At 44.6% G+C, this 23,391-nt stretch overlaps 1 protein-coding gene and 1 long non-coding RNA gene across 5 annotated transcripts in view; one reads left to right on the forward strand and one right to left on the reverse strand.

Annotated features, from left to right (window-relative positions):
• Positions 1–7,242: 7,242 nt before the first annotated feature.
• On the forward strand, positions 7,243–20,178 carry LOC310896959. The gene is made up of 3 exons (XR_014581950.1): positions 7,243–8,065; positions 8,228–8,283; positions 8,417–20,178. It is a non-coding gene; the product is annotated as an uncharacterized lncRNA (long non-coding RNA).
• A 1,551-nt stretch (positions 20,179–21,729) lies between these two features.
• MTHFD1L (methylenetetrahydrofolate dehydrogenase (NADP+ dependent) 1 like) overlaps positions 21,730–23,391 on the reverse strand; it is a 151,494-nt gene continuing 149,832 nt past the window's right edge. For all 4 annotated transcript variants that reach the window (XR_014581947.1, XR_014581948.1, XR_014581949.1 and 1 more), the window contains one exon: positions 21,730–21,934. The gene's annotated coding sequence lies outside the window, so the exon portion shown is untranslated. The remainder of the gene's footprint in view (positions 21,935–23,391) is intronic.

The following is a 23,391-nucleotide window of genomic DNA, read 5'->3' on the forward strand; positions in this document are numbered from 1 at the left end:
TATGAGCTTTTGAAAAAAAAAAACTGATTAGTGGAAATGTTGTTTTTATTTCCTTTTAACAATCTTTATTGTGCTTACAAATTCTCACAGTGAAAGACTGTGTTAAGGCAAGTGAGCCAGGATTGGCAATGAGTGAAAAAAGTTCAGCTGCAAGTAAAAATTAACCTGGTGTCTGTTTACATAATCTAGGCAAAATCCAAAAAGTAAACACAAAATATTATGAAATAGCAATTAAACTGCCAGATTCATTCACTTTTAATAGCCTAATAATATTAAGTATTTTAAAAAACAGCTTTTTAACCTGGCACCCTCTCTACTCAGGAATTTTCTGCTTCAATCCAGAAAAGCATTACGTGTGTCAATAGCTTAACCAAAGCAGGGAAAATGTTTAAAGATATCTGAAATATGAATTACGTGAGATAAATCTGGCATTCCAGGCAAAACACAACCATCATGTGAAGCTGGCAAAGTTAGGCTTTACATCTTGATCTGAGATAGTTACCTTTTGTACAAACTTCGATGTAATTACCCGTAGTTCACTAAAAAAATATAATAAATTCTCCTTAAGAAAAGGTGAACAGAGTTTGCCTAAAACAGTATTAGATAGAGACCTGGAGGGGAAAAAAATAATAAAAAAGAAAAAAAAAAAGAAAAAAAAAGAAAAAAAAGAAGAAAAAAAAAAAGAAAAGAGAGAGAGAGGGAAAGGTTCTTTCTGAGTGCCAGGATCTGGTACCCATAAAGAAAGCATCAATTGCCCTGTCAGTATTAGGATTTGTATAATCCAGAGCACCAGCAGTTAATGACATTTCTTAACAGTAGGGTTTCACCACTTTTGAAATACCTTCTCAAAGCAAAAAGTTCAGAATAACCCTTCCAAACTAAATGAAAGAAAGCTTTCCTTTTTTGTAGGACGATCCTATGGACTTCTTGCCTTCTTCAGGGTGTTGGGACCTGCAGGAAAAGCTTGCCTGCTTATGGAGGAGGGTAGGAAAGAGACATTCAGGTGGCAAACCTGGTGAGAAAGGACCCCATGTTGGGGCAGCTGGGGAAGCAGCGGACATGAGTCCTGATAAAGCTTGTGTTAGGCAGCACCGTGAGATGGCGAGGGAGAATTATCATATGTTTTTGTGGGTATCTTCCAGCCCTGTCTTTCCAGATCGTAAATGTCCACCAGTGGGTCCGTTTAATTTTGTTAGCTTGCCCAGCTAAATATTAACTCTACCACTATTGTTTCACATACATGGCTATACCCTTGTTTACCATGTAGCACTTATTAAGTTGTAGCCAAAATATTCCTATGAATTTCAGGAAGTCATAGGTTGTAGGAAGAAAATACATTTTCATTAAACTAACCAATGTTACTGGAGAAAAAATAAGCAAGTTTTTGGTCATGCAAGCTTCTCTTCAGAGCTCTTCTTCTCAGAGCAAATGGTTAAATACCATTTGCGATGAAATGTTTCTCTTCAGCTCTAATAACTGTTATACTTTGTAGAATAGTTTATTACATGACCAATGTTAATATAGCTAAAATATTTACTTCTGTATCTTACATGTACGATCATAATAATTTTGTGCCTACATGACATCTTGCACTGATTTAACTGTCACCTTGATCTGAAACCTCTTAATTAAGGTAGTGTGAAATCTGTGCAACCACGCCTTTGAAGCAGACTGTTTTGGCCAAATCCAGGTAAGCCTCGGTTCAAGCTGAGCTGCAGTAGGTTGTTCTAACCTGATTTCACAGGGGGTTGGTAGCGATATAATTGCTTCAGTTGGTCAGGCTTGGAGTTTGATTTCTCTTTTGCCAAAATAGTTGTTCTAATACAACCTTTCTTGCAGCCATAAGCATACCCGAAGGAAGGTTCTTAACAGTGGTGTGGTTTATTGCCGATAAGGGAGGCTGCGCTAACCAAACACTGCTCTGCACCCCCAAACCTCACCCACGGTGTTGACACTGAACCAACCCCACCGTGGACTCGCATCATCCTGCTGCTGCCCTGTGCTCTCACCATGTGCCATGTCCCTGTAAATGGGCAGAGGAGTGGGTTCATCCCCAGTGTTAGCGTAAAAAAAAAAAAAAAATCAAAACCTAAACAGCTTTGCTAGGAAAGCTGCATTCACACAAGGAGACTTGTCTGCCAAGGACTGAAAATGTTGGAAACATGTCAGTGTATAGATAAATCCTATGCATGTGCTTGCACAAGTTAGCATTGATCTATTTAAATTGATTTAGTGCATGATTTTGGTTCAGTCATAGCTGCCTCGAGGGTGAGACGCATGAACCATAATCACTCCTCGCTTAAGAGCATTATTGGCAGCGTGAACTCTTGGCGAGGAGGAGCCTGATCTCAGGGTTGGATGCAGCTCCTGCCCAACGCGAGACACATATATGCTTGTTAGCCAAGGCTGCAGTGTGTTGCCACTCCTGTTATTTGCATGCTGCTTTTGAGACCAAGCACAGTGTTTCCCACAGTGATGCCCAACACAAAACGTGGCCAGGCTCAGAGGAGCACCATCCCTCCCTGCAGCAGGAGCTGCATTCCTAAGAGCTGCCTATGACATTAACGAAACAAAGTCTGAAAGCAAATAGTTAACTCTCTAGGGCAAACAGTTAACTCTCTAGGGCAGGTAAAACATGAAGTTCCTGTGTGACATCCTCCTCCTCCCTGCAGCCAGGTGGTGGGGAAGGAGTGTCCCTGTGGTACTGCAGCACCTGAGGGGAGGGGAGAAGGGGCTGTGCTCTGGGGCTGCCCCTCCAGGCAGCATCCCCAAGACCCATGGGAAATCCAGTGGGGAAGACGGAGCACCAGGCTCCAATGTCTCCATCTTCACCTCGGAGCTCCCCTGCTGCCGCGCCAGCCAGTTCTCCCCCCTGGAAATGCAAAAAAGCAGCAGCAGCTTTATAAAACATTTCTTCATCTGAATTATTGCTCATCCAGAGAAGGGGCCATGCATGTCTTGGCCTCTTCTGTCACCTTTTGTCAGTGGAGCAGGCTCCTGGATGCCAGGATCTCCAGAGGAGGCAGTGGCAGGGGAGTGCTGCAGGGGCAGCCACCTTCCTGGCTGTGGGGTCCCCCCTGAGTTGGGGGTGGAAGCCCAGCCTAGTGGCATGGCTCTATTTTGACTATTGGAACAGCATTAACTTTTGGTTTTAGAGATAAATCTCCAGTTCAGTTACAAAGCTTTCTTTGTAATCCAAAAGTCCAAATTCAAAAAGGTGACACTTCCATGACAGTGTCACAGTGACCACAGCTGTGTGAGAGCGCACCCCTGGGGAACTCTGCCATTTCATTATTCATATAGCCCAGCTTGCTTCTCCCCTATGCTGGGAAGAGTGCTTTGTATGTGTATGTGAATCTATGTGCGCATGTGTGAGAGAGTGAACAAATATAGATGTTACATTTTTCAAAAAAAGCAGCAGGAAAACACCATGCTCCAAAACACGCTTACCTCCACCTGTATTTTGCTGGTGCCGCCACTGACAGCAGTGTCCCCAGCAGTGGCTATGGCTGTGACCACCCCTCATGCTGCTCAGGTACAAGTTTCTGGTGGCTCCAAGACATCTGTGTATGGATGCCTCAGCTGTTGCAGAGCTGCTTGCGGTCAGAACAAGGTGGCAAATTGCCTCTCTTCATGGGACAGGCAGGCCACATCCAACCATCCCATGGCCTGCAGGGACTTTCAGTGGCTTACCATGAGGGGGTGCCTCCCTGGGGTACCAGGACCCTTTGCAGGTGACAGTGCGGTCACAGCAGGAATCAGCTGCTCGGGGTGCCGCGTGTGAGTGGCAATGCCTGCAAGCAGGTACATTACTGCATCCTGAGGGAGAGTACTAATAAACCTACTTAGCATCTCGTTCACATCTTTGAAAGGTTTCACAAGTATTAGCTATGCTGAAACATTTCTAACTATACTCTATGGGAGCCAAGCTGATGCCTTAATCCAGCTATCGCCACTTTTTCTCATTTTACACTCATCATGGAGACTAAATCAGCTCAGATGAAGCAGAGAATACACTGCTCTCCTCCCCCAGGCACACCGAGGCTGTGGCTGGGGCTCTGCTGGGTGCCGGCAGCCCCCATCACTCATTCCTCCTGACACTTCCATTTTTCTCCCCCGACTAACCCACCCGCACGCACATGAAATGGTGGCACTCAATGGTTCTCTGTGCAACCTCCTCAGCTTTGACACAATACTGCTTTTTAATGTGTGTAGTGATGACATCTAACATTTCTACATAAAAGCAGTACATTTCTATAGCATTTTAGAGTGTCATATATAATATTATATATATATATATATTTAAAAGAATCTGCAGAGCTCTAGTTCTGGAGGAAAGTAGTTTAAACATGAGTTGCAGCCGCCTGTCTCTGCAGAGGCAGCTCCCCATCCTGGGGCACCTACCTGACAGCTGGTGGCTGCTGTGGAGTTTTCTAAGCTGGGTGCCAGCTGTGTTTTTCAAATTTGGAAGCTATTTGGCAACTTGCAGCTAATGTGCATGTGTGTGTATGTGAGAGAGACAGACGGTAACTCAATCTGATGCGAGGAGTCACCTTTCTGCTTCTGAATCCCACCTCAACCTTTTGGAGAAAGTAATTATTAGACTAGTGCAAGGATAGGAGGCACTTAGCATGATGATGAAACTCCAAGCTAGAAAGATAAGAGGTTAAAGATAGTGCTTGCTCATCACTCAGGCCATCTGGGTTTGGTTTATGGTACGCATTCCTCAGCATCTGTACTGGAGACTGGAGGATTTCCTTCTTTACTTCATTTTTTTGTCCCCTCACCCTACTTTTCAGCCACCCACCCCAGCTTTAGGAGACCTGGTACCAGGCTGAAAACACAGCAGTCTCATGGTTTTGCAAGAGCGAAGCAACGCATGGGCTCTGCTGTGTCCCAAAGCCTTGTAAGGGGTGGCTGGCAGGCTATGTCCTGCAGTGAGCGCTGCGGACAGAGAGCCAAACCCCCATGCAAACACCACTGGCACTCTGGTTGATTTGACAGAAATAGGATCCAAATAAAATCTGCATGCCCAGGTGACCCAGTGGCACAGGGAGATAGTGGTTCAATGAGTGTGGACCCATCTCCTGGATAGTGAAACCACTCCACGGCCTTGGTGGACCTCCCTGGCTAGGGATCATATCAAAACACCAGGACAGGTGAGAGGCAGCAATTTCTTCCTTCACTCAACTCTTGGCAAGGCCACTGGTGTGGCCTCACCTCGAGCACTGGGTGCCATTCTGGGTGCCACAGTATAAGAAGGACATAAAGCTACTAGAGAATGTCCAAAGGAGGGGTACCAAGATGGTGAAGGGCCTAGAGGGCAAGCTGTGTGAGGAGCAGCTGAGGCCCCTTGGTTTGTTCAGCCCACAGCAGAGCAGGCTGAGGGGAGGCCTCATGGCGGCCTGCAGCTCCCTCACGAGGGGAGCGGAGGGGCAGGCGCTGAGCTCTGCTCTCTGGGGACAGCGACAGGACCCGAGGGAACGGCATGGAGCTGGGACAGGGGAGGGTCAGGCTGGGTGTTAGGGAAAGGTTCTGCACCCAGAGGGTGCTCGGGCACTGGGACAGGCTCCCCAGGGCAGTGGCCATGGCACCGAGCCTGACGGAGTTCAAGAAGCATTAGGACAATGCTCTCAGACATGGTGTTTGGTTTTTGGGTGGTGAACTCCTGTGTGGAGCCAGGAGTTGGACTTAATGATCCTTGTGGGTCCCTTCCAGAGTGGGATATTCTGTGATTCTGTGATTGTGTTCACAGCCTCTCTGGCAGCGTGTGCCTTGGGTTTGCGCTGCAGCCATGTTGTTCTTACCAGCTCCATTCTGGCCTGTCGTATTTACAGCAGTATGAAGTTTGAAGTCACACTGTTAAAGGCTGTACAAAGCCAAGCTGAAAAAATACTAATCAGATTCCTATCTGGTCATTGGCTGTATTTCTGTGGAAATATGGATCATTACCAAAACCTTTTCAATAGTGAAATTTATATATATATATATATATATATATATATACTTTATGCATTTAAAATCAAGCACAAAAAAATATGTTAAAATATATGCAAAAAGTATATGAAAGCGTGTAACTGTATCTCTGCCCAGAGACGAATGAGGGGAAGGAATCACTGAAGCGTCTTCAGCAGCCCTGCTGTCCTGAGGCCACTGCTGCTGCCGCCTGCACTCTGACAACTCCTCAGCCTCATGCTTCTGCCTACAGCCCTACCCACAACAGGGGGCTGGCCTTGAGCTGCAGGAACCAAGGGAGGCTCTCCAGGAGAGGCAGCCACCAAGCGGGTGGCTTGTCCCAGGGGAGTAGGGCAAGGTGGTCAGAGCATGGCTGGGGACCAAGAGGTGAAATGATAATCACATCGACACAGATAAAAATAGACAAGACTGAGGTCACTCTGCAGAAAGCAGCACTGGAAACACCACAAAAATAACGAAGATCTGTAAGCCCGTTTATAAAAAAGGCAGTGGGAGGAAAGATGGCGGCAGAAAGGTAGAGATTTATGAGGACATCTTACAAGACATTATCGAGAGAGCAGGGAGAAGAAACAGAAATATGTGTAGAGATGCCAGGGGACATGTTCCAGTCTCATATCTGAGGATGTGTGTGCATTTATGGGCAAGTGATTACTCCAGTGTATTGGTAAAGGCATATGAAAACAGGTATATGCATATGCAAGCAGCCATTTACATTCACTGGTATGAATTATGCATATACAGCTTCCTGGGAGACGCAGTGTCCTGTGGCTTTTATTGGTACAAATCAGGATTCCTGCATTTCGAATATATGGTCTTTTTATGTCTGCTTACACCGATGTCAATATTTTATTAGGCTTTTTGTGTATTTCAGAGGCTCTGTGAGAGATCTGTGCCACTAGCAACAAGAGGTGTGGATGCTGTCTGTATGGACAGCACAGCTACACTAGGTAGCAGAGCATTAAGGTAACCATCTTTTTCATCCCTTAGACGATGTAGATCAGGCCAATCACTTTACAGTGGACCCTGTAAAGTGAAAGCAACAAGCAGTGTTGTTTTGTAAAGGAAGAAAGAGCTGGCATGGTTTCAGCTTTGCTCTCAGTGTTGGAAGAGAGGTGGTTGCCTATCCTTTCTGTGTTGAGGCGGGAGATTTGGTTATAAAGATACATAAGAGACGGTGATTGATTCTTAGCTGATGATTCACCGCATAGCCATAAGCAAAGCGTTTATTATTTTTTTCTTGTTTTCTGACATAGCAAAACAGGATTTTTTTTTTTTTTGGGGGGGGGGGGGGGTGCCTTAGGTGTGTCATTAAACAAAACACCATTGATAAGGTGCTCTGAAAGTATAAGATTTAAACTGCCTCAGAAGTGCCAGGATTGTTCTAGGGCAGTCTAAGTTTCACCTCCTCCTGTCAGAGGATTTTAGATTTTATAGTGAAGGCTTCAGTGGAAGTTCAATGGTGCCCAGTGCTGGGGTTGGCCTCCTTGGCCTGAGGGTGAGCGTGGTCCTGCTGGTGCATGGAGCAGGAGCTCAGGCCAGCACCGAGGCACAGCCCAGGTACAGCAGGACGTGGGGCTGCTGCTCGCTGGCAGGTCCTCCCCTGCCCTTCCTCCCGAGATCAGTGCAGGAGAAACAGAAATATCAGTTTGATACCAAACTGCGACAGCTGGGTGTAGAAGTTGGCCTGGAGAGAAATGGAAGGGGAAGCCTACCCTGACTCCTTGGGGCCAGGGCGCGAGTGCGGCGGCAGCCTTTGTTCTTCCCTGCAGCCCCTCAGGAAACCCTCCTTCTCTGGTAGAGCTCCTCAGCGCAGCATCACCCCGATCGATGCTGATTAACCGCCTCCAGAAAAAGGTCCTTCCTTCCTTTGTTTCTTGCTAGACAGGAAGCAGCTATGCCAGCCCTCCCCTGGGGAAATGTCAGACACTTTGCAGCCTATAAAAGCAAGTGGCAGCTTTTGCACTGGCCTGCGAGCAGCCCAGGTGCCTCGCTCAGGAGCTGGGTTTGTTTCTCCAGCTGATGAAGCCGAGGAGGAGGCCAAATGACTGGGCTGAGAATCCTTTTGTTTCCAGCTGTTGCAGCTCATCAAGTAAAAAGATATCTGTCTTGCAAGCCTGGCTTAAGTCTTTAGGTTTCATATGTTTAAAACCAGTGACATCCCTCGTATTGGTTAGCAGAATATAATTTAAACGGAAAATAGAAATAAAACAAGGGCCACAAAGGATAATTTTAGTGCATCATTCTCTTTCAGTGCCACAGTAACTGTGCGAGAGTGAAGCTGACACCACAATGGGCAGCATTTAAAAGGTAAAGGGTGGGCCTGGATGAAAATGGACATTGATATTATCTTTAAATACTCGGTTTAACTGATTGGCTGCGATGGTCCTTAAGTTAGACTGTGTTATCTTACATACTTGTTGTTTTTGACCATTGCACACAGGGACTGCGTGGCTGTAATGGGACCCTTGTGAATCTCACGGGCAATAGCACAGAGACATTCTTTCCCAGTTTAAGTGATACTGTAGCGTGTCGGCACATTTGGAGGTCAAGCAGCGCGGCAATATGATGAAAACTCCTGCTCAGCAAAGCGTTCGTCCTCTCACGGTTCGGCTGCTGTGAGCTATTCCCGTCCTGCAAAACCCAAGTCTGCAGTATTTGCTCAAGTACTGAACTTGTATCTGTGCAAAAACGGAACGAACATTAGTGATATAAATTCCTGTCTGTCCAGAGAGGCAAATGAGACATCTTCCATTTTATCTGCATTTCTGCCCCTTCACTGGACAACGTCTGGTGGTGGTAAGGAAATGCGGGGGAAGAGGGAGAATAATGCTGAGTGACTGAGGGAAGGTTCACTTAGGATATTTGCTGTGAGGAAGAACAATCATCCAATTATCTTTTTTCTCCTACCTAGTGATGGGAAAAACAAACAGTAGTTTCAATTGTATTACTAGGGTTTTGGAGCCCCTTAATTAGAAAAATTTCAAGGATTTTATTTATTATTTTTGAAAACTTCCCTAGGAAATTTTCTTTAAATATTTGGCACAAATGAAAATATACTATCTGAAATGAGCTAAAAGTCTTTATTTACTTTATATTCTAGTTCATTATATATATATATTTAATTTACTGATAAAATGATGACCCTTAAACTCACTTATTCATGACACTACATTACCTTTCTCTGTCTCAAGTTTTGGGAAGCCATAGACTGATCTAAACTTCAGATCCCATACTGCAGATACATATACCGTGTGAGTGCTCACTGGGTAAATAATTGTTTGACCATAGTTTCATATTACATTAGACAAAAGGCATAATTGTTTGTAATCCAATACGGCAGAGGAAAGGAACATCATACTCATCAAATCAGGCTTTATATGACGGCATCACTTACAGAATGTACAGCTAGCAAAGGACTTTTAGGAGCTGTAAACAGTGGAAACTTGTAGGTTCAAAGAGCAGACGTTTTACTGACACAAGACAGGAGCATCGCAGCTAGGAGATATCAGCGCAACAAGGGAAAAAGCCCTTTGGGGTCTTCAGAGCCTGACTGGAGTAGGTGGATCGTGTTCATTAAACCACCCAAGGGATGGGGTTTTGCAACATTTTGTGTACCTCTGACCAGTGAATGGCAGTGCTTTGGGAGTTACTGGGTTAAGTTCTTAAATTAAAGTTTGGGTAATATTTTTGGTTAAACCCTGGCTCCACTGAAAAGAGCAGGACTTTTGTTATTGATTTGGTTGCAAATCAGATCTCATCAAGCATGGCAGGGAGGAGAAGTTTGATTTTTTTCTTTTTATAAACTCTGATCACTCAAAGATGGCAGAACAGCTCTGCAACAGGACCTTCCTGCAGCCTGCAGCAAAAATCTCATTGTCTTTATTTATGTCAGATGTGCAGTGAGGGAAGACAGGAGTGGGAGCACCTGAGGGCTGGGTGGGCATCCGGAGGCTGTAGTGCAGCAGCTGCTGGACCAAAAGTTGAAGCCACCTTGTGGGAAATATGGCACAGGAAGAAGAACCTGAAACACCATCAGCTTGCTCTGCTCCCATGTATCTCCCGCCAAGTGCCCTGCCCAAAAAGCTCCCAGGCCACCCGCCTGACCCAGGAGCCGCCCTCCCGCCGCGCTGCCCACAGCTCCACAGGAGCCCCAGGAGCCCTGCTCTTGCCCTTTCTGAGGAAAAGGTTTGGGGTTTTGTGGGGAGTTTCAGTCCTCCTTGGTTTTGATAGAAAAATCAAAATTAAAGTACAAGAGCCCTAACAGAAAACTTTGTTTCATTTCAAAATTTTATTTTCCTCTCTCTAATTTCATTCAATCATTTGCCAACTGATGTCACACAGTAAAAAGTTCTTCTAAGTACTCAAAAAGTGAGAAGAATCCAAATACTTCTACTATTTTCCTGTAGATATTATAAAAAACTGACAAAACTTTTCGCCCACTTTGAAATGAACATTTAAACATCAATTTCTTCCCATTTTTCAACTTGAAAAACAAATTTTTGAAATGTCTTGTCTTCTCTCCCACATGCATTTTGCTTGAATCAAGTCTGTTCTCTTAATCAAAAGCCTTCAGACATTCAGTACTGGCAGCATAAGAGCGGATGCTTCTTACGTACCTCCCATAATGAAGACAAAAACCTTGTAGCTAGCGGCAGTGACTGAGATTTCAGTTGTGAAGGAATCATTCCCAGCTTTCAGCAAAAAAAATATCTTTTTATCTTCTCCTAGAGCATTGGTTCAGCAGTGTAAAATCGACTCGAGTCTTTTATCAGTTTGTACGTCTTATCAAAGCACAAACCAAGAACTCAAATGGGATTTGGGTCAAAAACCTGAGCAGGGGGATGAAAGGCGATGAGTTGTCACCATACCGATCGTCGCCAACAACCTTTACATTCAGACGAAAAACCCTCATTCCTGGTAACCTTTCCTGTGATTTTATCTTTAAACAACTTCTCTGTAGTCCCATCTTCCTCTCTGCCCCAGGTCCCCGTGAGGCTGGGCTGGTGGCAGTGGAAGGTCTCGTAACTGGTCGATAGGCTTTGAACCAGGAGAGAGGTGATTTTGAGGCAGTGGTAAAAGATTTTAGATAAAATCTAGGGTGTGTTCAAGCCACTTTTCTTACAGGGATTAGGCTAATATAGAAAAGATCCATGTAACTCATCTCTCAATATTTTTATTTTGCTATGAATATGGCAGCTAAAATTCCAATTAACCTTTGCCTTTCAACAGCTTTTGATGTTGAAATGCAACTGTTTTTATCCAAAAGACTATTGCCTTTAAACATACTATTTCTTATTTAAAATGCTTAAAAATGAATGTTTGATTTCTGATTTTCAAGACTTGCACACATATTTGGTAATTTGCCACAATATTTGAAATAGTTTTGAGCCAGCCCTGGAGTATTGTATAATTGACTATTTTTATAGAACTGAAAAATCAGGAAAAAAAAATATGCAGAAAACCCTGTAGGACAGAATGCCTCTGCTCCCATCGAAGACAGCACTCGTCATACTGCCTGCATCCATGGGAGCTTCTCCCCCACTGTCCTCAAACTGCACAATATTGGATGCAAAATAAAATCACCTCTGCTGAAGAATTTTTGAAATTTTGAGCTAGTATTTTATTTTTTTCTCCCATCTCCTAAATTGTTATCCAGTAAGTAGTCAGCAAATTAAAGAAAATTGGGGAAAATTGGCAGTAATTGGAAAAGTGATGCCAGCATTGATTTTTCCTAGGCAGCGGACAAGCAGTGGGACAAGCAAGCGGACAAGCAGTGGCAGGACCACGGGCGGAGCAGCAGGACCTGCTGGAGGTAGCACTGGTGGCAATGAGGAGTTCGCCAAGCCCCAGCCTGCTTTCAATCTGCTTTCTTGTCTGGAGGTGGATGTCCAGCTTCAGCCTTACACAGAGCCCAGGGACACGGGCAGTGTGAGGGAGCAACTTTCAAGGTCAGGAAAAATTCAGATGTGAGTCAGAATGACAGTGGAAATATTGTGTCTTTTTCACCAAACAGATCTAAATACCATTTGTCTCTTCCAGCAGATCCCCTGGGCCCAATTCTTTGCTCTTCCGCCTCCTTAGTCACTCAGGTCCATGAACAGTAACTGTATGGTAAGACGTTTTTCATGGTTGCTAGACGGAGCTGCAATAAATTCAGGATCCTGATTAAGATTAAAATATTTTCCTTCTCACGCCTCCTCTTTTTAACAGTTCACAAACTAGCGGCAGTGCTCTAGCAACACTTTGCAGTGAGCAGAACTACAGATGATACCTGAAGCAACAACATAAACAGCATTTTTGAGGCTTAGTTCCATGTTGTATCCACATTCTCCTTCCCCTTTTTGTGCACAGCTTGTACATAGTGGCATTTTCTGTAGTAGTAGCAGCAGCACAGCTCTCCAGCCGCCTGAATGAAAGGCACAAGCATGTGCTTACAGCTGCAAGCGCTGCACACCCACTGGTGCACAGGCAATCTGACCTCTCTTTAGAAAACAACTTCTGAACCCTTCACCAGAGGCAGCCAAGGCATTTCTCTCCACTTGGGCTCTTGAAATGTCAGGGAGTATTTATCCGGAGCACTGAGGAGTTATTGCATGCTGCCCTAACTGTATCAACACATTGGTCAGGGGCAGGAGATTTCCAATTACGCCTACTTGTGTGATTAAATCATTCGGACTGAAACACGGTTTCTAAATTACTCTTTTATACATTTGATGTCCTTGCCTGTCATACCCAGCCAAGGAGCTGGCTCCCTCCCACAAACGTGGAGAGGGATGACAACAGCATGGGGCGCCTGGGAGGTGACCCGGCGGCCTCCCTGGGGCTGGCCCTTCTAGGCTTCTGGTGTAGGGAAAACTGGCAGTGACTGGAAAAGTGATACCAGCATTGATTTCTCTTAGTGGTGTCAGAAACGGTAGTTACTTAGCATCTCTCCAAGGCCCTGTGAAAGAAGTCCTCGTTTTCTTCTGCCAGAAAGGAGCAATGGGCAGCAATTGCTCACTGTGGGCAATGAATGGCTGGAAACACTTTTCCTATACCTTGTGTAAACTTGGAAGGACAACTTTACCTGTTATTGCACGTAAGACCCAATTTCTCAAAAATAAAGTTGATGGGATTCAAGAATTAGAGTGGCTTTGAGGTCCTGAGCTTAGGTCTCTCCTCTGAGCCAGATTTGTGTAGTTTCTTGATCTGTGCAGGTTATAAAACAATCAATGGAGTCAGTTTTTGAGCATTTTCTATCACCGACATGCAGTAAGGGCCAGCTGGATTACCTCCTGTGCATTTGTTATGAGCCATTTTCAGGGCTCTTACATGTGGAATTGAAGCAATTTAGGGTTTTATAAATATTGTCTTGTCTCACAACTGATTTACAAACTTAGTCAGATTCCTGGTTTTAAAACGTAACAGCAGAATTACAAGCCTGGGTAGAATTGCTGGGAAGGGTGCGTGCTGCTGGTGGTGGGGCAGGTGGGAGGGCCGGGGTGTCCTGCTGGCTCTGGCCACCCCTCGTGAGCGAAGCAGCAGCGTTCAGGTAGGTTGGTGGCCCTGAGGGTCTGGCGAGAAGAAAACCATGCTAACCCACAGGAGCTGGTGGCGGGGCAGAGAGCAGCTGCCCCAGCCAGGCACCGCTCCTGCCAGGGAAACGAGGGCACTGGGAGGGGACTGGGAGGGGACTGGGAGCTGGTCCTTTCATGTGCTTACGCTTGTTTTCCTTTTTTTCCTCCTTTTTTTTTTTTTCTTTTTCCCCTATGGTGGTTTGCAATAAAAGACTGAATCCGTGCTCTTACAATCTTCAGGATGCCATTTGGATTATGACAGCCCATTTAAAAGAATGATCGGGTCGGTTGTCTGAATATCGCGCCTTTGAGAGGTGGTAGGGAAATGGCCGTAATGCTTCTGTGGTCGAGTCGGAGCAGCTGGATTACTTGCTTGTGTTGACTCTGGCAGTCACGGCTTTGCAGCAAGGCTTTGGTTTTCCAGCACTCCTTCACGTGAGCAGGCGAGCCTTCTCGCTTACAGCTGGTAAGCAGACATATGATATGTTACCTAGCTCCTTGTGAAAGTCCAAGCGTATTTGAAGAAATTTCACTTACTAGTAAGGAAAAATCTGAGCATGTAGTTGTACTTGGTGACTTCCAGAGAGCCTTTTCTTCCTCCGTGGTTCTAGGTAGTTCTTCTACAGCTGCTGCGTTCAGTGGCAGCATCTGTACCAGACCTGAATGACACATTCGAATGTTAAAATCATTTTAAAATAACATTTTTCTTTGAACAAACACAGACTTCTAACCGGTTGAGTCTATATGGGAATCTTCACCTCTATTGAAAAATAAATAAATAAATTTTATCTGGAGCTACCCAAATATTAACACACTAGAGAATGTATCTGCAACATTGCACAGGCATCCAACGGAGGAGAGGGAATGCACAGCTAATAACTTTTTTTTTCTTTTCTGTTGCAAGTCCTGTTTACGTCAACAAGAACCAATTTGGTGCAAACAGATCTTGGTAAAATATCTCTTTTATATAGATCTTGTAACAACTTGTGTCTCTTTTTGGCATGTATAAGGCTTTTCCACTTTTAGCAGTTGTATAACATTTAATTACATAACCACAACAGGAAGAACAATAGGTAAAATACAATATTTGTTGAATTAATGTATGGCTGAAGAGGGAAAGCATCTCACTTTGTAGTAATGAACTAGCTGATATTTAGCATGCTAACGTTTTTTCGCTGGTATTTCCTTAATGCAATAACTGTGTTGCAAGGATATGTGCCATGTTTATGCAAACTTTGATTATTCACGACCAGTATCGGGATGCGAAGGCAAGTGGGTCGTGGTGGACGTGGGCAGGGGGAATCCTCCCCACCTGCTTGCGTAACACCTACAAGTTTCTGGCACAACCTCACGATTTCTCCTTAGACGTGAGGAAAAGCCCAGATGTAAAACTGATCATATCTGTTATGAGGCTGCACAAAACTGAACTGCTGAGCCAGTTCGTGTCGGTAGCTGTACTTTTGTAAATTCTGCTGGCCACCCACTTACTCGGTGGGTAATCAAGTCTGTGTATGTCTCTGCACATACTAGACCTGCATCTTTGGCCTCTGCTGGGATCTGGGGAGCAGGATTTGCTCTGTTTGTGGAGCGCAGTGCACAGGGAGGGTGTGCTGGCCCCCGGGGACCTGGTGGCCCTCTGGCAGGGAGGAGCTCGCCCAAGGTCTGACACCAGGGAGCTGCAGTGTAACTGGCTCCAATGCTGATCGCATTTGAGCAGTCCCAAGGCATTGGTTTGGAGATGCAGGCGAGGCTTTCTTCAGTCTCGCTACAGGGAATGGCTGTAAACATTTCTGTGGCTGCTCAGGCTCAAGTCAGGCTGGTTGAGGCAATGTGAAATTCGAGGTCAAAAGGTGAAACGCTGCTAAATTTAAGATTCAAGTTTACGTTCAAAAGTAAATGGTTACTTGGAAGGCTTCCATCTCAGATGCACTAAATAAGGGATGGCTCTCCCAGCATGTCTCCCTGTGCATCTGGGCACCATAGCAGTGTCACAGGAATTACGGGCTGGAAAGGTCCTCCTCAAATGTGCTTTCCCAAGTATGCGAGCCTAATTGCTCTTGTGCATCCAGGCTTGTTTCTATAAATGTTTGGATGTGGCCCTGCAGGTTCACTTTGTCATCCCAAATATAGGATTAAGCAGTGTATTCTCCTGTCAGATTTTTTTTTTCCCGGCTTCCTACCACTTGCAGCAGTGGAAAAGAGCATCAGCAATGTGTGAGGTATGGATCCATCCAGAAAGCTACAAATGGATTTGATGGGATCCTCTCTTACTGGGAGAGAGTGAAGGTGTTTTTTTTTTTTTTTTTTTTTTTTGTCAGCTCTTAAAGGGAGAAAAACAGCACCAGCAGAAAGGCACTACTTCAGGGAACCTTTCTCTATGTGAGTGCTCTTCAGTGCCCAGCATGGTGGTGGGCTGACAGCTCTGCTGGCCATGTCTGAAGGGTGCAGATCATCTGCTCTTCAAATGGCTCATGGTGCTTTCAGTTTGATAACTGCAGGTTGTCCATACAGCCTCCAGGCAGGTTTCAGCTGCACGACTGAAAGGTTCAGGATGACCTGGTAGCCAAAACTGTGAGGAAGAACTTATGGGAAACAGCACCTGGATGTGAACTGAAGCATTGGCTCTGGGTCTTCTCCAACAGCGCTCACTTTCCAGGTGTATCCTTCCTTCAGAGGGTGTTCTAGATTAACTTTCCTTTGCTTTTGTTTTGTTTCGTCTTCTCTTTCACTTGTTAATCATCTCATTTTCTATTTCCTAGCATGACTTGATTACATTGTCCTAGTGTAGCATCCCTTTTAAATAACAAATTATTATCAATGGTAAGCTTTGTTGGTGCTGTGAGTATTTTTCCTCTTTTCAGTATGTATTTGCAGATAAACTTACTGGCATAGCCTTCTTCAAAACTGTTGGTAGCAGGTTATATACCACTCTACTAAAATTAATTTTTGAAATGCGACTTAGTGAAATCACTTCTCAGACTCATCTTGATTTACGTGTGCTGCTTTCATACAGTTTTGTTCCTCCCCCCTCCCCCCAAAAAAATAAAAATAGCTTGTGCACTTTGTTCCTTTATTTGCCATTTTCATTACCTCATTATCTTTCTTAATTTATTTATTCTTTCCCATTTTCCACTCATTACTAAGAATTAAATAACTGACTTGCATACTTGGCTATTACCAACAAAGTGGGATCTGACAAAGTCTCTCTGACTCCCCGTAGTCTCAGCGCTGGAATTAGACCCAGGATGAAGCAGGGCTGGCTCCATGCTTCCATCCCAGCACAAGCTTTTGCCAGGCACTCCTATCTGGTGCTGAATTTTGGTGGTTGGATGATAATGGAGACAAAACCCATCACTGTATGGAAACAACGCAAAGGGCTCAGTTCATTAAGCGGATACCTTAGGCTAACGTCACAGTCTCTAGTGCCAGCCGTGGTGGCTGAAGAGGCCACTGCCCCCAGCAGCCATCAGCCCTGCCCCGCTGACACTTACTGTCCCCAAGCTCTGGTTTGGCAGTTCCCTGCTGCCAGCAGGGGTTTGCCTTCTGAACTGCCCACTGTAACCACGCAAACAGCCATCTGAGGCTCTCAGGTGCTGCAGGAAGGAAGGGATGGGGTCAGAAAGCCTCTCACACTCCCGCTGCTGACAAAACACCCGCAGTGCCCAACGCCGGGCTGCGATCTGCTGGCATCGGTGCTTCCTCACCTGCTGCAGTCCCCGGGAGCCTGCTTACCCCAGACACCTGCAAAAGCAGGTTGGCAAACACTATTTTTTGACTGCAGAGGAGGCACCGAGGTGACACATGCTCCAGCTGAGTGGGACGGGAATGTGTGCAACAGTGTAAGCAGGGATCCATCGAACACAGGGACGGCGTCTCCTTGCAGAGACGTTGGCTGGCCAAAAGCTGCGTAGGAGCTGGTCTGCTGCCACAAGTCATACATCAGGCTCTCCTCCCTCCTCTCACATTTCCCCTCAAGACTTTTGGCAAAGATGGAACTGGAATAAAACTCCTGGAATTCATATGGCGGCATAGTTACATTTCATCTATGTAACACATATTTGGTACAAATACAGCCATAATTATTATTTTTTTCTTTTTCTGGAGAATATTCACTGTGTATGCGATAGGAATGTGTAGATGCTGTGTTATGGGAAACCAACAGGCTGTGTCCTGAAAAGCTGAATATTTTCTCTGGCATTAAGAACCTAACTAACTTTGTGACCGGATATTGACATTAAAAAAGTAATTGTGACTTGTGTTTGACACATCCTCTTTTTAAATAGTACTCTGCTCTACGAACGAAAGTCCCTATGATCTCTATACACATGCTCTGCAGCTATGCATGCTTCCCCATTGCTCACCTTTCCTACAAGCATCACAGTAGGAAAACAGAACAGCTTAACTGGGAAGGGACCTGGATGTCAGCAGGTCCAATCCCCAGCACAAAGTGGGGTTGACTTGGGGAGTTCCTCAAGGCCTTGTTCAGTTCAGCCTACACTGGCATGTAGTGGTCTGGCTCTTTCCAATCATTGCTCAAAGGTTTCAAGTCAAAAATTTTACTTGGGAAGTAAATATTCAAGGTTTTACATAAAAACTACATGCACAAATACATATGCCCTCATGCATGCTCGTGTATATTTAATGTTACACGCACGTGCATGGAGAAGGGAACTATTATTATGACCACACGTGTGGACAAGTTAAAAACCCAGTGCTAGTCCAAATGACTTCGTCTTGCTATTGAGAAAACAGAAGCAATGTCATGTATGCCTGATTTCCTTCCACTGCCTCCAACTCATCTCGCTTCCCCATTTTATTTCTTCCTGCTCCTGGGCTGCTTGCTGCTGTGTTATGATCCAGTCAAGTTAACATCTACAGTCCCTGAAGCTTTTGCATTTCTTGTATTTCAGTCCCACCCCGAGGAGCTCACGGATGCATGTTCCCATACCTGATGCTGCTCCACACAAATCCAGCTGCCAGCTGAGAAGTGGAAAGCGTCCAACTGACCCTTGCATCGGATCCAGCCTTTCACGCCAAGGACCAAAGGCAACAGCAAGATATTTTGGGACCAGGACAGGATGTTAGTCTGGTGTGTCCTTCCCTCCAAACACAAACCAACTTCAAAAGGGCTGCACCGAGAGAGAAGAGGTGGGGAGCCCTCCTGTGCACAGCCCCTTGCGGCAACAGCCAGCAACAAAACGCCTTCCTGGCTCCTCGGGGCTGGCTTGGCTCTGCCGACTGCTCTGGTCACTGAGGGAACCCGGAGAGAGCCCCGCGCCTTGCTCGCTTCTGGCACTCGACCACGATGCTGCTGAGCTCCCTCCTGCCTTGCTGTGGTCATGTTCGGCTGGAGCTGGGGGCAGGACAAGACCAAGTGACTCAAGAGAAGAGAATAGGTTGCTATGTAAGTAGACAGGATGGTGGGTAAGAAAAATATTAACTAATGGATGTTCTCTGTTGACGAAATCAGACTTGAGACAGGAGCCACTTCTGCAAACTGAACATCAGCACACATTCTTTATTTTTACGTTTACAGCAACTGAAAACCCAGAGCTTTTAATTTTAAAGTACAAACCAAGAAACCTGTTTTAATCAGTCTGAACTATTTCAATCTCATTAGTTTCCAGCAGCAGCAATAACAAAATACTCAGTGCCTACAAAAAGCAGACCTGACAACAAACACCCGTGTGGTTTTTAACGTGCTATAGGCAAACTACCCTGCAAAGCTGCAGGTCTGCAATGCTGCAAAATTGCTCAGAGCCGACGCAAAGGCGGGAGCCCCACATCTGCAAGCCCAGCTGTGCAGCAACAAGTGACACACCTAGCAATACCACTTACCTTGCAAAAATTTCATTTTAAACCCTTCTGGATGAAGGCATTTGGCCTCAGAAATAGGGCGGCCCAAGGGAAGGCACTGTGACTGTTTCTGCAGCTCAGCCGATAGCCAATAACTCAATCCCTGCAGACTGCGAGGCAGAACCTGCAGGCCAGCGTGGATTACGCTTAACAAATCTTCTGCTAAAATATAAAATTAAGAGCCAAAAAAATGGAATAGCTCGAGGGATTTTGCAGATAGTTAACTAGAAGGGGAAAAAAAGCTAGGATGAAATAAAAGAGAGTCATTCCAGCTTTCCTTCAATTATTGAAGCTATCAAAATAACGTAACAAATCCTAGGCATGTAACAGTAGAAAAATTACTGGATGTTTCTTAACTCTAAACGAACAGAGCTGGAACGGTGTTTTAGGGAGAGACCTATGGGTCAGAAAAACAGCCCCAGTGTGCGTGGCCTGAAGGGACAGTAAACACACGTAAGGATGCTCCACAAGCGGACAGCCAGTGTCATCTTTAGCAGCCCACACTGCACGATCCCATCAGATAAGTCCCACACAGCAGTGGGGAAGCCACGGTGACCCCGAGTAAGGCAAGGTTATGGTTTTCTGAATTTCACTGGGCAAGACAGGGAAAACCTCGTTTATATATCTTGAAAGAACTGCTGGAACTATAGGAAAACTATGCCTGGAAACCACTCTTATTTCTTTCCAGAAGTCTTTGGGTTTTTCCAGGCTATGTATCTGGGTGTGCATGGGACTAAATTACAACACAGTTGTGTATACGAATAGTGGGGTTGTATTCTGGGGCACAGTTTAATAGAAAATACCAGAACTCTCTGTCCGCAGGAGCTGTGAAATCCATATGTGAATTTTGCTTTCTACTTCGCAGGTTTGTCCTTCTCCTCAGTTAAATTAAAGCATCCACAGTGTTATGAGCTCTATCACCTAATCAGGCTAGAGTATCAGATAGCTTTATTTTTTTTTGTTTACCATCGCAGCGATCCCTCTGGTGCTGGGAGACAATGCTATGAACAGAGCCGTTCTGAAATGCAGTCAGCAGACATTTCCGTGCTACTCCAGGGAAGGCACAGATAATTACTTTAATTGCCCCCAGTTTGTTCTTTGGTCCATAATTACAGTTTGGGGTTTATAAATAACCAAGCATGATTTTAAAAACCCAAACAAACCCCTCAATTATCTCAGGAACTGTGCTGCAACTCAGGCTCCAAAGGTGGCTGTGCAAAAGGGAACCCAAACGGCATTGTATCGGCCCATAACATACAGATGTGCGTAAGCGGAGCAAAGCAACAGGATGGAAAACGTCACCAGGAAAATAAACTCCCTCATCATTATTTCGCTGCTTTTTACCTTAAAAAAACCAATGGCCTATTGTCTCGATTAAACCTATTGTTCTGCCGCATTTTTTGTTATTGAGGGAACCAACAGTCTGTCAGTGAGAGTTTCCTGAGGAGCAGCAGCTTGAAAAGCTAAACACAGTATCCAAAGCTTAAGGCACGTTTTGCTGCAGATTTGGGAAACTGGAAAAGATAAGTTACAGAGGTAAATTAACGCACACTGCTGAGGATTTGACTTGTTTGAGTAGCCACTCCAAATATAAAACACATTCCAGCTTTACAAGGTGGCTCAAAACTGCACAGCAAAGTCCTGCCCTGTCGCATCCTCGCGTGATGGGCATTCTTCTCTCATTCCCGGGCGTCGTACGCTGCCAGGGACAGGGCACAGAGCCTCTAGGTCTGGAGCCAGAACAGCAGGAGGCTTCATTAGCCAGGAACTGGAGCATAACAGGGCTTCTGATGGAGCAATGCCCTCTCTGAACAACCAGCTCCACCACAACAAGCACATCGTCAGCTGGACAGCCTCTAACATATGCTTCGGATACACAGAGACCTATGGATATGAGACAGCTCTGGCTGAAGTGTTTCAGAAGATATTTGCCCACCAAGGAAACAAATTATATATTAGAAACGCTTCACAAAATACATGCTCTGTTCTTTCTCTACTTAATATCTTCCTTGCTTGAAGCTTGGCTATTGCCCAAATGCATCCAGAGCAACACTTGATGATAACTCAAAAATGTGCAGTTAATCTGTGTATAGTTTCAGCTCCTGAATGCCAGGAGCCAAAGTGTATTTTTTTGAGAGAAACAGGCTCAATCACACAGCATAATCATGTTTGCGTAAGTTTTTAGATGGCCAAGGATAAGGGAAATAGTTCTGTTAACTCCTTTGAGAAATGATGAAAACTCTGAAGGCAAAAATTCCACTTTTTTTCAATGTCAGTTTATCCACAAACAAGTATAAGACCCTGCAGAGAGCTTTCTGCACTACAGTGAGAAACATTTAGCTTGTCCTTTCTTTTCTTTTCCTTTTTTTTTTTTTAACCTCACAGCTATATTTCATCATAAAAAACTAGTTTGAAGAAAGAGTAAACTTTTGCTCTTTGGTCTATCTTGACATTCCTCCAGAGACACATAACAGGAATACTTCAAATTCATTTTTGTCTCCTATTTGCAGGAAATAGGAAAGCTGCAGCTCTTAATTTCCAGGCTTCTGAAACGAGAAAGATAAAGAAGTTATAGGTTGAAACGAGAAGTCGTTAAAGAAGAAAAGAAACAGAAATATAATCTAAAACTTACTTGCAGTGTTTTAGTGAAACTGGATATTTCTGCCTTAACCATAATATACAAGAATGGAAGATGCATGTGGCACAAATAAACATTTGTTATCTGTGTATCCACACCAGGAGGGAAACAGAAATCTGAACGCATATTCCCGTCTGATACGGACTTCAAGTTCTACATTATCACAGTAATTGCTGCTGACTGAAACCCCGATATGCAATACTGTGGAATGAGACTAAAGCAAGTCAGCTTTTTCTTTCATAGGATCAGTTTTGTGGGCACAAAGGAAAGATCTTCAGACAACTTCTATTCATATCTGAATGAATTAAGATGAAAACATCCAACAAACATTTCTCAATTTTACGACACCAGTTTTGGTGTCCTTCTCAAGGGCTTGCTTCTTTATGGCTGTGTAGATGCTCACAGACTGAGCTCTGGGATTCCTTCTGCATTCAGAAAAGCTCTCAGGGTGGAAAAATACCTGTGCTGTGTATTGCAATTGCTCTGATGCTCTGCCAATTTTGAAGAGGAGACAAGTGCAAGAATATATCTGCAATTGTGGACAGCCATGGCCTTACTAAGTCAGAGCCAACTGAGGAAAAACACCGCCTCCCCCATCAACCCAGATTCCCAAAGCAGTGCTGGCACAGTAAGAGCAGACACCTGCTGCTGCTGATTTCATTAGAGGAAGCCCTAGAGCTCACAAGGGTCCTTAACAGACTGTACTTTTGCAGAGTGGGTTGGGTTCATAAATTCTCCTCACTGGGCAAATAACACTTTTTTTTTTTTTTTTAAATAGTTCTTCCTCCTGGCAAGCTTGTCTGCATTTAAATAATTCTTATTCTGACCAGTGCTATCTACAGATAGCTCCCAAGGAAATGATTTCAAATTTCCTCTTAGTGTAAGCTGGGCAGTATAGGATAAATAGGGTAATGGCCAGTGACAAGGAACTAGCCAGACTCCTTTGGGTTCATTCCCTGGTATTCAATTTATTTATTTATTTATTTATTAAACAGAGCACGTTGCTCCTACAGAGAGAATGCAATAGCTTATGTTATATGTATTAGCTATTTGTCCACAACAACAAAAAAGAGCTTCAGTTCAAGAAGAGCACCACTCTGTTACAGCAGAAAGTTTTGTCTGCAACTCTTTCACAAGTATTATGAAGCTACGCATTGCAGAAGAGGATATAAACTGCCCACTAACACAACTGTTCTCAGCTCTGACCGTGTTTATAAAGAAACATCTGCAGCTCGTACACTAATCTCTAAATATATTTCAATTACCACATCTTAAAGATTTCAATCAGTTCTAACGAGTTGGCTAAATATAATATTACTGGAAATTTTACGTTGCACACTACAACCCTAAGAAAAGAATTCAAAC

Source organism: Anser anser (genome assembly GCF_964211835.1).
Source record: "Anser anser genome assembly, chromosome: 3".
Classification (NCBI taxonomy): domain Eukaryota; kingdom Metazoa; phylum Chordata; class Aves; order Anseriformes; family Anatidae; genus Anser; species Anser anser.